The 14,308-nt window shown below is 36.7% G+C and overlaps 1 protein-coding gene across 14 annotated transcripts in view; it reads left to right on the forward strand.

The window, feature by feature from the left end:
• Positions 1–14,308, forward strand: part of SYT1 (synaptotagmin 1) — a 734,125-nt gene that overhangs the window by 535,967 nt on the left and 183,850 nt on the right. The gene's annotated exons all lie outside the window — the stretch shown is intronic.

Here is a 14,308-nt window from a genome sequence, read left to right on the forward strand (position 1 = left end):
GGCAGTGCCATTTCCAGCCAGATTGGGATCCTGCCAAGGGGTCTCTTCCTGCCGTTGCTACACCAGCATTCTCCAGTTATCTCAGGCTATTTTTTTTAGCCCTTCAGATTACAGACTAGCTCAATTGTGAATATTCAAAACTGCGCTGAGAAGTCCTAGGCACCATTTGGTGAGCAAAGAACCAAACCAACCTGACAGAGAAGTGATTCCAACCTTCTGTGGGATCTCTGTATCCAATCCATCTCCTCAGAGTGCTAGGAAAAATGGCGTCTTCTCTAATTAGGTACCAAGTAATGCCTCCATTCAGCAGGGTCACTAAGCAGTGTTTTCAATTGTCCAAAGCGAGTCTCATCAGTGCCAGGAGGTAGACACACATCTTCTGAACTCTGAGGCTGCTTCTCTGCTTACTACACCATATTAATTTTTTCTTCTCTTTTGACATCTAAATAAAATCTAAGAAAAAAATTAAATCATTCCAAAATAGATTTTTTGACTAAAAAATTGATAAGCTTGACTAATCAAGTTAATCAAGCATACTGAATTGATTAGTGTATACAGTAAGTACATTTACAGGTACAAGCTAAAACACACACGGACATATATATGTCTATGCATGCATGCTTGTATTATGTACACATGTGTATTTATGTCTGTATATATGGATATAGATTTCCTACTTGTATGTACTAACACGTAGAACAGGAACTTTTTCAACTATATACATTCATTTGTTAATGTAAGTATAATTCTTTATTTAATATGACTAAGTCCTTATCTAGGAACACAAAGCCAAATGTCTGGATGCAAAGAGAAACAATGAGTCACTCATTCGAGATGTTTCCAGATGTCTAGATTTTCACATCACACAGACAAACATCCAAATGTTAGTCTGTACAATCATCTCTTCATGAGCAGGGAACCCAAGAATTATCCTTCTTTTTGTAGTCTCTAGTCTCTAGCTAGGGGGGTAAGGGGGTATACTGCAAGCAAGTCCTGGGACCAGGAGAGCTGGGAGCTGTCCAGAAAAATGAGGTTTATTTCAAAATGTTTTTAGGGATAGGGATAAGCACTAGACCTGTGATTTAATCAGTACATGAAAACTCTGGGGTTCAAAACCTCCTTTTTCAATGAAGTTTGGCCCCTTCTCTTCAACTTAATCTTAGAAAGTTGTCCAGAGAATTGTGTTTAAATGATTACCATGGCCAGTTTGTGTCAGAGGCAGGACTTGAACTCAGATCTTTCTAACGTAGAAACTACACTCTGTCAAAGCTGCCTCTCTTGGAAAAAAAAGTAACTTTTTAAAAAATCATCACTACTATTTTTAAAGCTCTTATGAGTTCCCCTTCCAGACTTTGTTGTTGTTTGCTTTATTCTCTTTTTGTATATAAAACAAATCTAGCTAAGAATATCTGATAGATTCAGATTATTTCTTGGTGCCTTCCTTAATGGACATCTATACTAAACTGTGAAAGTCATCATGTCTACCACATTGCTTAACAACATTCTTGTGGCTTCAGTATTCCCACTGATGAGTCTTTCAGTAACCTGGATTAGCCTCTTGACTCCTAATGAATGTTCCTAGTCTCTCACAAGCGTGGCAGTGTTTATCTAAGTTTATCTAAGTTTCTCCACTTTCAAGATCATGAATTCTGAAATTTACTGGCAGTTCCCTTTCCATGGAGCCCAACAAAGAGCTGGCCAAGAAGAAGCAGCGTTGAGAATAATGATTATAACTAGTATTATAGAGTGCTTTAAGGTCTGCAAACTGATCTTTTTCTTTTTCACTCAATCCTCAGAGTAAACTTGAGGTATAATCATTATCCTCATTTTACAGGAAATTGAGACAGAGAAGTTAATACATATTTGGTGTGTGTCAGAAGACTCATTTAAACTTGGGTCTTCCTAATTCCAAGTCCAGTCATCTATGCATTATGTAGCCTGGGAAAAACACCGTGAAGCCAGATGAGTCAAAGCCCAAGCAGATGTAGGCACCACAAAGAAAGAAGCCAGGACTCTAGTCTTTTTCCCTGGGATGTTTCCCTGCCTACTCTTCTACTCTTCCAGGCAATATAGCTTCTCACAGCTTCCCCTTCTCCACTAATGACCTCCTCTTCTCCCCATCTTCTCCAGTTTTGGTCAGGAGCAGCTGTCTGATTTCCAAATGTTCTTGTTCAGTTATTTTAGTTGTGTCCAACTCTTTCTGACCACATGTGGAGTTTTCTTGGCAGAGATACTGGAGCAATTTGCCATTTTAAAGATGAGAAAAACTGAGACTAACAGGGTTAAATGACTTGTCCATAGTCATCTATCTAATAAGAGTCCAAAGCCAGATATAAACACAGGAAAATGACTCTTCCTGATTCCATGTCCACAACTTTTTCTGCTGCCCCATCTATGTTTTTTCTACCCACTGGGCCACCTAGCTGATTGCCAATAGGCTTTCTTAATTGACTTACTAAAGGTCAGCCCCCTGGCAGTGGCCTTTCATTGTTCACCCTTAGCTCAGCTTCCTATTTAATTCACTCCCAGCACTTGTTCACTCCTCATAATGGGATCACCTGGCCCTCCTCATTTTTACAGTTAAATACCTCCCTTATCAGACCTTTTTCTGTAATTAGGTCTGGGTCTTTCAAGACCCAGTCCATTACATGTTCATCTAATCTTCCCTCCCTCCAAAGGAAGGAGTTCCTGGCGGGCAAAGACTTGTCCATCTTTATATTCTTCGGCACCACCTAACTTGGGCCCTTTATAAGAAAGGTGCACATTAAATGTTGGCTGAATATAATTGAATTGTTTCTCTATCTCCTTTTCTTTTCTTATCCTTTTTTTTCTTCCTCTACTTTCAGTCTAGACACATTCTTCTTTGACATAGTCAAAAGAATCTGGTCTACTTTACATAGTGGTTTCCATTTTTAAAAAATACTTTGGTATTTTCTTTATTACCATATGGGAAACTTAGCAGAAAAAGAATTTCCAGTTTATGGAATATATCTTTGACAGACTAGTCCTGAGCACAGACTTCTCCATAATAAATGGAGTAAATTTCCAATTACATTTTATATCTAAAGGATTACTTATTCTTGCCATTGTATTCTATGTCTATTCATGCTACTGTCCATTAACTGCAGAAAATTATAATTGGGTGAATAAATTGAAGTCTTAGATTGACTTTCTTCCCTTGATTTTAGAGAAACTGTTTTTCCATTTCACTTGACTAATTTGGTTTGTGATTTTGGATGTACCTTCATCAGACAGTTTCAAATATTACTTTAATGCCAGAACCAATGAAAGAAAATCAGCAGGATGACCACTGAGGAAGTAAGAGGAGGACATTTAAGGAAAATCTTTCAAGTTTCTGATTTATGTCATTGAATGCAGGATCTAGGTTGTTAAGAAAATAGGACATGGAAAGCGATTTAATTTATCCATTTTTGTCTTGTGTAATTTTAAAAGAAAAGGGTAGAATTTGTGAAGACATTAGAAAAATAGAAAAGTTGTAATGATTGGGAAGCAATTACATGAGTAAGGAGTTCATGTTACTCAAACATGGGGAAATTATAGTCTAATGACCTAGGAGAGGCAATTGCAATGAAAAAGGGAGTAGAGATGAAAATATGGGACATAAGAGGTAAGCCTTCTGAACTTAGCACCAAACAATTTGGAAAAGAAGGAAAAAGGGAGATTTTTGTCTTGGAGATCTACAAATTGATTCCACTGTTAGAGTGGTTCCTCTGACATAGACATGGCTAATATTTGATTCCTTTCTGGACTGATTAAAGTCTGCTCACTCATAAATCAAATCCAAGAATGGCGACATAATGTTAAGACTTCTAGTCAGGAGACCTGGATTCAAAGACAGCATTCTTCCATCAAGATAACTAACCAAAGTGACTAGAGCCTCAGTCTCCCTATCTGTCAAATGAGGCATTGTGAGACTCCAAGGAGACTGTATATATAAAGGTTTCGAAAGCCTAAAAACATTGGGAAAGTGTCTATTATTGATAATTCCTACTGCCTGATAGAATTGCTCAGACTTTTGAATAATTGACCTTTCTGTAGATTCAAAGATTTCAAAAACATGCATGATCTCACTATAGCCTTGAAACAATTCTGGAAGGAATAGACATATAAATATTATCCCCTTTTTACATATGAAGAAACTAAGGCTCACAGAAATTCATCAGTGTATCTACGGCATGAGTCCCACAGCTAGTTAACACTGGAAACAAAATTCAAATTCAGGACTCCTCAAACTCTGAAAACATTGTTGTTGGCAGTAAATACCATTCCACCATGAAACTCATAATTAGAATGAGCCCAGCATTCCTTCTTCTTTTTGTTTTTTTGAAGCATGTAAGGTGATCTCTAAATTCAACTGCCTGGAGGTAAGAATCAGAGGTTGGGGTCACCTTTGTATTCATTAATTTCCTTGAACATTGCTTATTTCTCTTCCAAATAGCTCTGTGAGACCAGAATCTCAAATACTTTTTATGGAGAATCAAAAAGAAATGATTCACTATTCCTATAGACCTGGTCATAGCATAACAGTACTTTAGCAAAATCTCAAGATTTTCCTCTTTTCATGACTTTTCCAATTGAATCTAATACATTGAGAATTTATTAAGCCCCTATGTGCAAAAATGGGTTCTATGCTAAACTCTTTGGAGAAAAAGATAAAATAAGGAAGAAGGATGAGGCACTGCCCTTCAGGATTATACATTTATTTCTTCTTTTTCTTTTCTCTCTCTTTTATTTTAATATGTTACAGTGTCTCTTTTTTTTTTGAGGGAGTGTGGGTGAGACTAAATCTCTCTATTTCACCCAAAATGGTCTTACCTCTCTATAGATCAGCACAGAAGAATTAAATTAACCATTTAATTAATTAACAGAAGCATAAAATTAACCATTTAATTAATTAATTAATAGAATTTAATTTGAATTAAATTAATAGAATTTAAATTAATTATTCTTCCAGCTTGATCTACTTTGACCCTCAAGTAGCTGGAATTCCCACCACTCTTTGGGGATTCACTATTTTAAGTACACCATTGTATTTATTTTTTTTAAACCCTTACCTTCCATCTTGGAATCAATACTGTGTATTGGTTCCAAGGTAGAAGAGTGGTAAGGACTAGGCAATGGAGGTTACGTGACTTATCCAGAGTCACACAGCTGTGAAGTAACTGAGGCCAGATTTGAACCCAGGACCTCCCATCTCTTGGCTTGGCTGGACTCTCAATCCACTGACCTACCTAGCTGCCCCCCTTAAGTACACCATTTTAGCCCAATCAGCTCTTCTGCAGCTACGATGTCCTAGATGCAAGGAAACGATCAGTTTCAACCCTGCCCATAAGTGGGCATTATGGGTTTCCACCATCCTATCCTCAGGACCTTACATTCTATACCAGGAGGAGGGGAATTGTTCCTTCATTTCCTACTTCTGTCAAATCCCTCATTCCCTTCAAGACTCACCACAATATCTCCTTCGTGTGCCTTTCTTCATTCCTTTAGTTGCTGGGGCTCCATTCTCATCCCCAGTAAAGTTAATTTGAATTTCTTTTTTATACATTGCATATTTACTTATCTGTGTACATGTTATTTCCTCCCAGAATAACATAATTTTCTCGAGGTTGGGGACTCTTTCATTTTGACTTCCTATCCAATGCCTTGAATCTTATGGGCATAAATGCCTGTTGAACTGAGTTGAACTGAATTCTGAGAAATGAACCACTGCATCTGGAGACTAATGTAAACACGGTTTATTTGAATCTTTAAGGTCAGACCTTGATTTGGAAGATTCTGTATTTTTTAATAACCTTAGGAAGAATCTCTGTCCCTTGACCACTGATAATGTAAATACTTTGAGCTGACTGACAGACTATCATTTCACTTTTCCCTGTTTATTATTTCTGATACTCGACACTTCTAGACCATTTTTCCAAAGGAAAATATAAGAAAAAAAGTGTTCCCAAAACTAAACAAGGCATTTTAATGAGCACTCAAAGCAGCATATGCAATATGACTACATTAATTAGTCCTTTCCTCAAGCACTTGTTTTATTTTTTCCCCTTGCCTTCTGTCTTAGAATTGAAATAGGTATTATATTCAAAGTAGAAGAGCAGTAAGGGCTAGGCAATGAGAGTTAAATGACTTGCCCAGGGTCACACAGCTAGGAAGTATCTGAGACCAGATTTGAACCTGGAGCTTTATCCACTGAGCTACCTAGCTGCCCCAAGAACAAGTGTTTGTGAAACACTCTGGTGGCACAGAAAATACAAAAACAGAACAGTAACTAGCCTTTGGTAATTTACATTCTAATAGGACAAACCCACATACATATAGGCACAAAATATATACAGAAAGACGTAAATAAAAAATAAGTATTGGGGGGTATTTTTTGTACTCCTTAGAGAATAAAATTGTCATTTCTCATTTTTATAGCCTTTATTGAAAGGTGACTGAGATATGGTGCAGATGTAATAAATAAATTGATTGCTGAATTTCAAATAAACTGAGATGTAATTTAATTAGCACCAAAGAAGAAGGGAAGAGAGACTGACTGCTTTGGTGGCTTAATAGAAAATCTATTTTACAAGGAAAAAAATACCATTTTAAGCCCCAATAAAGCAAACATGTATTCCACAGAAGAAAAAAGCTGGCTAATGTAGATAATCAAATATCAAGTATTTTTCATTTTAGCAGGTTAAGGACCAGTTGTTTTCATAGAATAAGAAAGAGAAAGTAGTCTACTGAACTGTTAATACACTCTTCTGAAAAAAAAAACAAAAAGAAAGCAAATAGCATTCTATTTGCAAGCTCCTGATGTATGTTCATAGAAACAAACACTACTTTTTAACAACTCAGTTCAACACACACACACACACACACACACACACACCTGTTAAATGTTTTCTATTGGTAGAGCACTATGCTAGGCACTAGAGAAGGTTCACAAAATAGATAAATAAGCACAATCCCTACCTTCAAAGTATTTGAAATCTGTTGGGAAACTGAGGCAGGCAAATAACTTTTTGTTTTTCTACTCAAATTTTATTTTCCATTTTCCCATTATTAAATAGAAGCTGAACTGGAAAAGACTCTAACTTAAATAATAACATTTCTAAGTGTGGTAAATACAAATAATTTCTGACATTTTAATGTCAAACTAGATCTGTGATCCCCTCCATAAGTATAGGTGCTTCTTCAAAGGATATTCTATTTACACTTGCTTTGTTCTCTCCATCCTAGCAGGTTGCCTCTCTATCCTAACTTGTCTTCTATAGAAAGAAAAATAAAAGAGATAACCCTCCTAAATCCAGATTGCCTTCCAATACAGATAACTCTCTTGGTTTGACTATAATCAATTTGGAAGTAAAATGAATAACAAATCGTGCTTGATGGTCACAAAACCTTTTATGGGCTAGTTCTCTTTTGATCATCACAATAACCCTGCAAGGACATGTGTAAGCAGGAACAAACACCATTTTCTTCAGCAATTCATTCCCCAGAACTCTTTCTGAGATCAGCAAGTGACACCGACTTCTAGGCACTCCCTTATTTTCCCTTCCCCATTTTCAAGATAAGTAAATCGAGGCTCAGAAAGATACAAAGACAAAGAGGCAGCTAGGCAGCAAAGTGAATAGAGCATTCATCCAAGGGTTGGGAGGATCTGGATTCAAATCTGGTCTCAGACACTTCTTAGTGGTGTAACCCAGGACAAGTCACTTAACTCCAATTGCCAAGTCCTGAGGCTCTTCTGCCTTAAAATCGATATTTAGTATATTTTTCCATGACAGAAGGTGAGTTTCAAAACGGAAAATAAAAAGGCATGGCCTGATATTGAGATTTTTGTTTGAGTCTCTCTCCATCCTAGCAGGCTGCCTCTCTGTCCTAACTTGTCTTGTAGAGAAAGAAAAATAAAAGAGATAACCCTCCTAAATCCAGACCGCCTTCCAATATTTCCTCTATTGTCGGCATGCTTATCTTTCCATTCATATGATTCTTCTGGAAGAGTCCATACCAACCCAGTTTCTCTCGTATGTCGTTGGGTTGCTTTGAGGTTTACCTATTGTACAAAAGTGTTTGCCTCAAAGAGAGGTTAACAGATGTTGCTACAGCAGAGGGATTCTTAAGCACTTTGGTATTATGCCCCCCTTTGGCAGTCCTGCCAAATGGAACCCTTCTCAGGAAAGTGCTTTTTGTGCATAAGATAACATGCTTAGAATCACAAAGAAAACCAATCATGTTGAAATATACTCATCAAAGATCAAAGTATTGTAAAAATACGTGAATTGCATTTCAATATAATTGGTTTCCATAGTAATCCTATGTACTTTATGAATTTTTAAAATGTTATTGTGGGAAGTCTATAGGCTTCACCAGATTGCCACAGTGAATCATTGCTCAAGAAAAAGGGCAAGAAAACTTGTAGGGCTGATTTGGTGTTGTTTTCTTCCCCTCAGTGGGGAAGGAAACAGAGTAACCAGGTAACTCATTTCCATTCCAACCAGTGCCCTCTCCATCTGTGCATCCCAGGTGAACCTAACGCCCTGCAGGGAACTATTTACTATGCCCCAATTTCTGCTAGAGAATGTTGTCTCGCAGTCAGCCAGGTGAGTTGGCTGTTACTCAAAACGATCCCAAACACTATTATTTTCCTCTTAATACATCATAACACAATCCCGACTCATAGGAGGGCAGCTTTGGTTAGAAAGCTAGAGAACCTTAGTGTCCTTCTCAGTAAATACCTCTGATCAAGTGATGTGACAGCTATTCTCCTTCCTTGGCTTTCTGACAGGCGATGCAAGACCAAAATTCATACTCAGACAATTCCTATTTGAAAAGGCTTTGGGGATCAGTCAACTTCCTAAGCAAGGATTCCCTCGGCAACCTTACCTCAAATGTTTATCCAGGCTGTGTCCAAACATTTTCAGTTACACAAAATCCTCTACCTCCTCTTAGATGGGATGAATTATTAAAAAGTTATTTTTATGTAAAGATTTAGACTTGATCTACCCTCACATACTTGTTAGCTGTGTGACCCTGGGAAAGTCACTTAACCCCCATTGCCTAGCCATTACCACTCTTTTACCAATACACAATATTGATTCTAAGATAGGAGGTAAGGGTTATTTTTTAAAAAGAAGAGTCCAGCTCAATATAATTTTTACTTTTGAAGCTGCCTTCTAAACACCCTTCTAAAAATATTCCTTCCATTGCTGGTTTCTGCTTTCCCTAGGCTAGATAATCCTAGTTCATTAAAATGTTTTTTGCATGACAGTGGATAGAATTCTGGAGATGGAGTCAGGAAGTCCTGAGGTAAAATTGAGCCTTGTACTCTCATTAGCTGTATGAACCTGGTCAAGTCATCACGTAACCTCTATCTGCCTCAGTTCCTCATCTGCAAAATGGGGATAATAATAGTACTTTCCTCCAGGTTTATTGTGAGAATCAAATAAGCTGATATTTGTAAAGTTTTTTGCAAACTTTAAACTGCCGTATAAATACTAACTACATTGTTGTTATTAATAGAAATCTTAAATATTTTCTATATATTTTCATTTGATGCTCAAAACAATCCTGTGAGGTAGGTGCTATTATTATCCACATTTTACAGATGTAAAGACTGAGATTGAAGGAGGTAAAAGACTTTTACAGGCAGCCTTTCCCATCTCTTTTAATTTTAGTACCTTTCTTCTGTTGATTCTTAGAATTTTTTCTAGATTACACAGCAATACAATTTTAAATATTTATTTCCTGGCATTTTGCAATCTGTGTTCTCTCCCTCCTTCCCACCTCTTTACTTTTCCCAAGAAGACAGGTAACACAGTAAAGGTTGCACATATATCATCACATAATGCATATTTCCATGTTTATCATGTTGTGAAACAGGACACATCATTTATACTATAGAAAAAATCATGGAAGAAAGGAAGTGAAGAGTGATATACTTCAATCTGCTTTCAGACTATCTGTTTTTTCTCTGATGGTAAATCACCTTTTTAGTTATGAGTCCCTTGGTATTGTCCTGGATCCTTCCTTGTTGATAAAAGTTTAGTCCTTCATAGTTGATTCTCATACATTATTCTTGTTACTGTGTACAACATTCTCCTGGCTTTGCTCACTTCACTTTGCATCACTCCCTATAATTTCCAGGGTTTTGGTGATCATTATGTTTGTCGTTTCTGACGGCACAATGCTATTCCATTCTGATCATCTACCACAACTTGTTCAACCATTCCCCAACTGATAGATATCCCTCAAGTTTCCAGTTTTTTGCCATAACAAAAAGTGCTGCTACAAACCTTTTTTTTTTTACAAGTTGATTCTTTCCCCATCTTTAACCTCTTTGGGATATAGATCAAGTAGTGGTATTGCTAGGTCAATATGCATAGTTTTATGACCATTTGCACATTGTTCTTTTCTGTTGGCTACTTCCAATTTTTCCTGAATATAGTTTACTCCTATGTAATTTTTGTGTATTGTTTCCCACATTAAATATGAGTTCCTTGATAAGAGGCTATTCTTTGCTTCTCTTTGAATCCCCACCTTTTAGCATGATGCCTGGCACATAGGTAGGCTCTTAATAAGTGTTCATTGACTGACACAGACCCTATGTGATTGATGTGAACACAGGTCTTCCAAAAGCCCATTCAAACACTATCTTCATTGTTCTACCTATCTGTCTGAAAGTGGTATTCTTCACAAACAGCCTAAAATAACATTAGCTTCTCCAATACCCTAAGGACATATATGAAGCTTTAAACCAACTAAAACTCCTGAGTCTTTTCTCATGAAATGCTGTTAAGCTAGATCTCCTTAATCTGTGTAGTTGATTGTTTGGACCCAAATGCAGCACTTTACATTTATCTCTATTACCTACAGAATCTTCAGGTGAGAAGGAACCAAAGTGTTCTAAGCCAAACTCCACCTAAAGTGGAATCCACTCTACAAAAACCCCACAAGTGCACAAGTGATTGCCAGGATTACACTAAGTCCTCTGATGAGAGAAAAACCACTACCTCCCAAGGCAACCCATTCTATTTTGGAGTAGTCATAAATGTTTGGGGTTTTTTTTAAACCCTTACCTTCCATCTTGGAGTCAATTGACTCCAAGGCAGAAGAGCAGTAAGGGCTAGGCAATGAGGGTTAAATGACTTGCCCAGGGTCACACAGCTGGGAAGTGTCTGAGACCAAATTTGAACCTAGGACTTCCCATCTCTAGGCCTGGCTCTCAATCCACTGAGCTACCCAGATGCCCCCAGTAGTCATAATTGTTAAGAAGTTTTTCATTATATAAAACCTAAATCTGCTTCTTTAAAAGTAATCAGCAAGGTAGTGCAATGGATAAAGTGTTTGAGCTGGAATCTACAAGATTTGAATTCAAATCCAATCTCAAGCATTTACTTCCTTTGTAAACTTGTGCAAATCACTTAGCCTCTGACTACCTCCATTTTCTCAGCTATAGAATGGGAATGATAATAGTACCTACCTCCTAGGGATGTTGTGTTATTAGAACCAAATTAGATAATATTTGTAAAGTGCTTAGCACAGGGCTTATAACAGAATAGGTATGTTTCCTTACTTCTTTTCATCATACAAATTCCACCCATTAATTTATGAGAAAGAACACTATCCACATCCAGAGAAAAAAACAAAGGAGTAGAAAAACAACTGCCTGATCACCTGGGTCAATGGGGATATGATTGGGGATGTAGACTCTAAACAATCACCCTAAGTGCAAATATCAATAATAAGGAAATAGGTCTTGATCAATGATACATGTAAAACTCAGTGGATTTGCTTGTTGGCTATGGGAGGGGGTGGGAGGAAGAGAGGGGAGAAAAAAACATTAATCATGTAACTATGGGAAAATATTCTAAATTAATTAAACAACATTTTACAAATTTAAAAAATACACCCATTGCTTCTAGCCTGGCACTAATTTAGAGCATCTTGCTAAATTCAGTCTGATATTCTAGCCAATAAGTATTAACTTTGAGCCTCTGTTTTTTTTTTTAATCTCTAAAAGGGTGGGAAGAAATACATGTACAGCCTACCATTTAAGGATATTGTAAAGAAAACATAACTGGAATAGAAGATAGAGTACTCAGTCAAGAAGCCTCATTTTCCTGAGTTCAAATCTGGTCTCAGATACTTAATAGCTGTGTTACCCTGGGAAAATCACTTAATTCTGCTTGCCTCGGTTTCCACATCTGTGAAATGAGCTGAAGAAAGAAAGAAATAGCAAATCTTTCCATTATATCTGCCTAGAAAACCCCAAATGGGATCATAAAGATGTAGACACAACCAAAATGACTGAACAAAAACAGAAAGAAAATGTGTTGTAAAGGATTATCTAAAGTTATACATGCAAGTTGTAGCAAATAAGCTTAGAAATGTAGGTTGACCCAATGGATGTACTTAAATGTACTTTCAAATTGTTCTTCCATACTGTAAACATCCAACATTTATAAACTATATTTATCAATTAATTTTCATGATATTTTGCAGTAACTGGTTATTTGCTGTCAGAACATGTATATGAGTGTTGCTACACTCAAATTCGCTACCTTTAACCTACTTATGCAAAAAAATGTTTTTAGCACATTTTTTCATAGTGGCAAAGAATTGGAAACTGAGGGAGGGTCCATCATTTGGGAATGGCTGAACAAAACATGGAGTATAGTTGTAATGGAAAACTATTTTCCAACAATAAATAATAAGATAGGATGAGTTCAGAAAAACCTGGAAAGATTCATATGAACTAATGCAAAGTGAAGTTAGCAGAACCACAACAGTATATACTGTAACAGAAATATTATTCGGTGATGTATTGTGAAGGACTAAACTGTTATCAGCAAAGCAAGATTCCAAGATAATCTCAAGGACCCATGAGCAAAATAAAACAAAACAATTTTTTTTTAAAAAAACCCTATCCACAGCCAAAGAAGTAAATGTTGGGATTTGATTGCAGATCAAAGCAAGACACCATTTACTTTATTTCCTTTTTGAATTTTTTTATTATATATGTGATATGTGTCTTTAGTCATGACACAATTTCAGTCATGAAATATATATTACAAGAAAGAACTGATTTAAGCTATACCTGATTATTTACCACGTCGGGGAGAAGGAGAAAGGGAATCTAAATTACAAAATGTCAGAAAACAATTGCTAAAAATTGCTGCTAAATGCAATTTTAAAAAATAATAAAAAGAAACAAAAAATAGTTACTATCAGAAGTTGCATACTTATTCCAAAAATTCTGCCATTACTCAAATCCATTCTGTAACTACTCTTCTGCAATTACCTTCAGAGGCCAGTGTTACAATTTGTTGTCCTTTAAGGATGGAATTCAGGAGGTAAAGGGAGGTAGCATACAAAAGAGACTCCAGGCTAGTTTGGTGTCAAAAAGAAGTGGTATCAAATCCCACCTCTGACACGTAACCAGTTATGTGACCGTGGGCAAACTATTTCAACTCTGCTAAGAAGTCTTGACTTTGTGTCACTTGGATTGTCCTAAGAAGTGGTGGAGGGGGGTTTTACAGGGAGTTATAACAGATCAATAACACCTCTCTTATTCTAAAGGTAGCCAAAAGAAGGGTAATCAAGCTGGGTTATCCTATTCAGAGTTCAAAGAAGGGTCTGAATATGAAATGATGAACTGAGCGTTCTTTGGTGATTCATCAACCACCTCTAAAAATGATTCCAAATGATTTGCCTTTAAGTCATATCTTACTATACCAAAGTGTAAAGCTCGGGCACTGACACAGACCACTTATGTATTGTCTGTGATACATACCCACCCACAATTTTAGTAGAAGCCAGGGAAGGGGTCATTTGATTGGACTTTGGAGAGAAAAGGCATGGGATTTTTTGGATGGGATTTAAATGAGGAGTCAAAGGTAGTTTGAATCTGTGTGAAATACAGGCATATTGGTTGGCACAAAGACAAAAATGCAAGGTGTGAGTAGACAGAGAGAACAAACAGAACACAGAAAAGAGATGAAGGAAATAACGGAGACAAGATCAATCTAGTAAGGGACGTGTGAAATATGAACTTGAATTTGGATTGTTATTGGAAACAAGTAGAATTCTGAGTAGGAGGTAATGACCAAAGCTGACGAGGAGAAAAATGTCTACTTCAGAATTGCTTTTGGATGTTTAATGATGGTTTTCAAATGAAGCTGATTTTAGGTTGTGTACCGGTTCCTTCCATTTCATCTTGTTGTTTGGTGAATTGTTTGAATTAAATGCTTTCACCTTCTGTCCTGTTCCCAACTAGCTTAAAGCTTACCAAATGTTT

The sequence above is a fragment of the Monodelphis domestica genome, chromosome 5 (assembly GCF_027887165.1).
Source record: "Monodelphis domestica isolate mMonDom1 chromosome 5, mMonDom1.pri, whole genome shotgun sequence".
In the NCBI taxonomy this organism is placed as follows: domain Eukaryota; kingdom Metazoa; phylum Chordata; class Mammalia; order Didelphimorphia; family Didelphidae; genus Monodelphis; species Monodelphis domestica.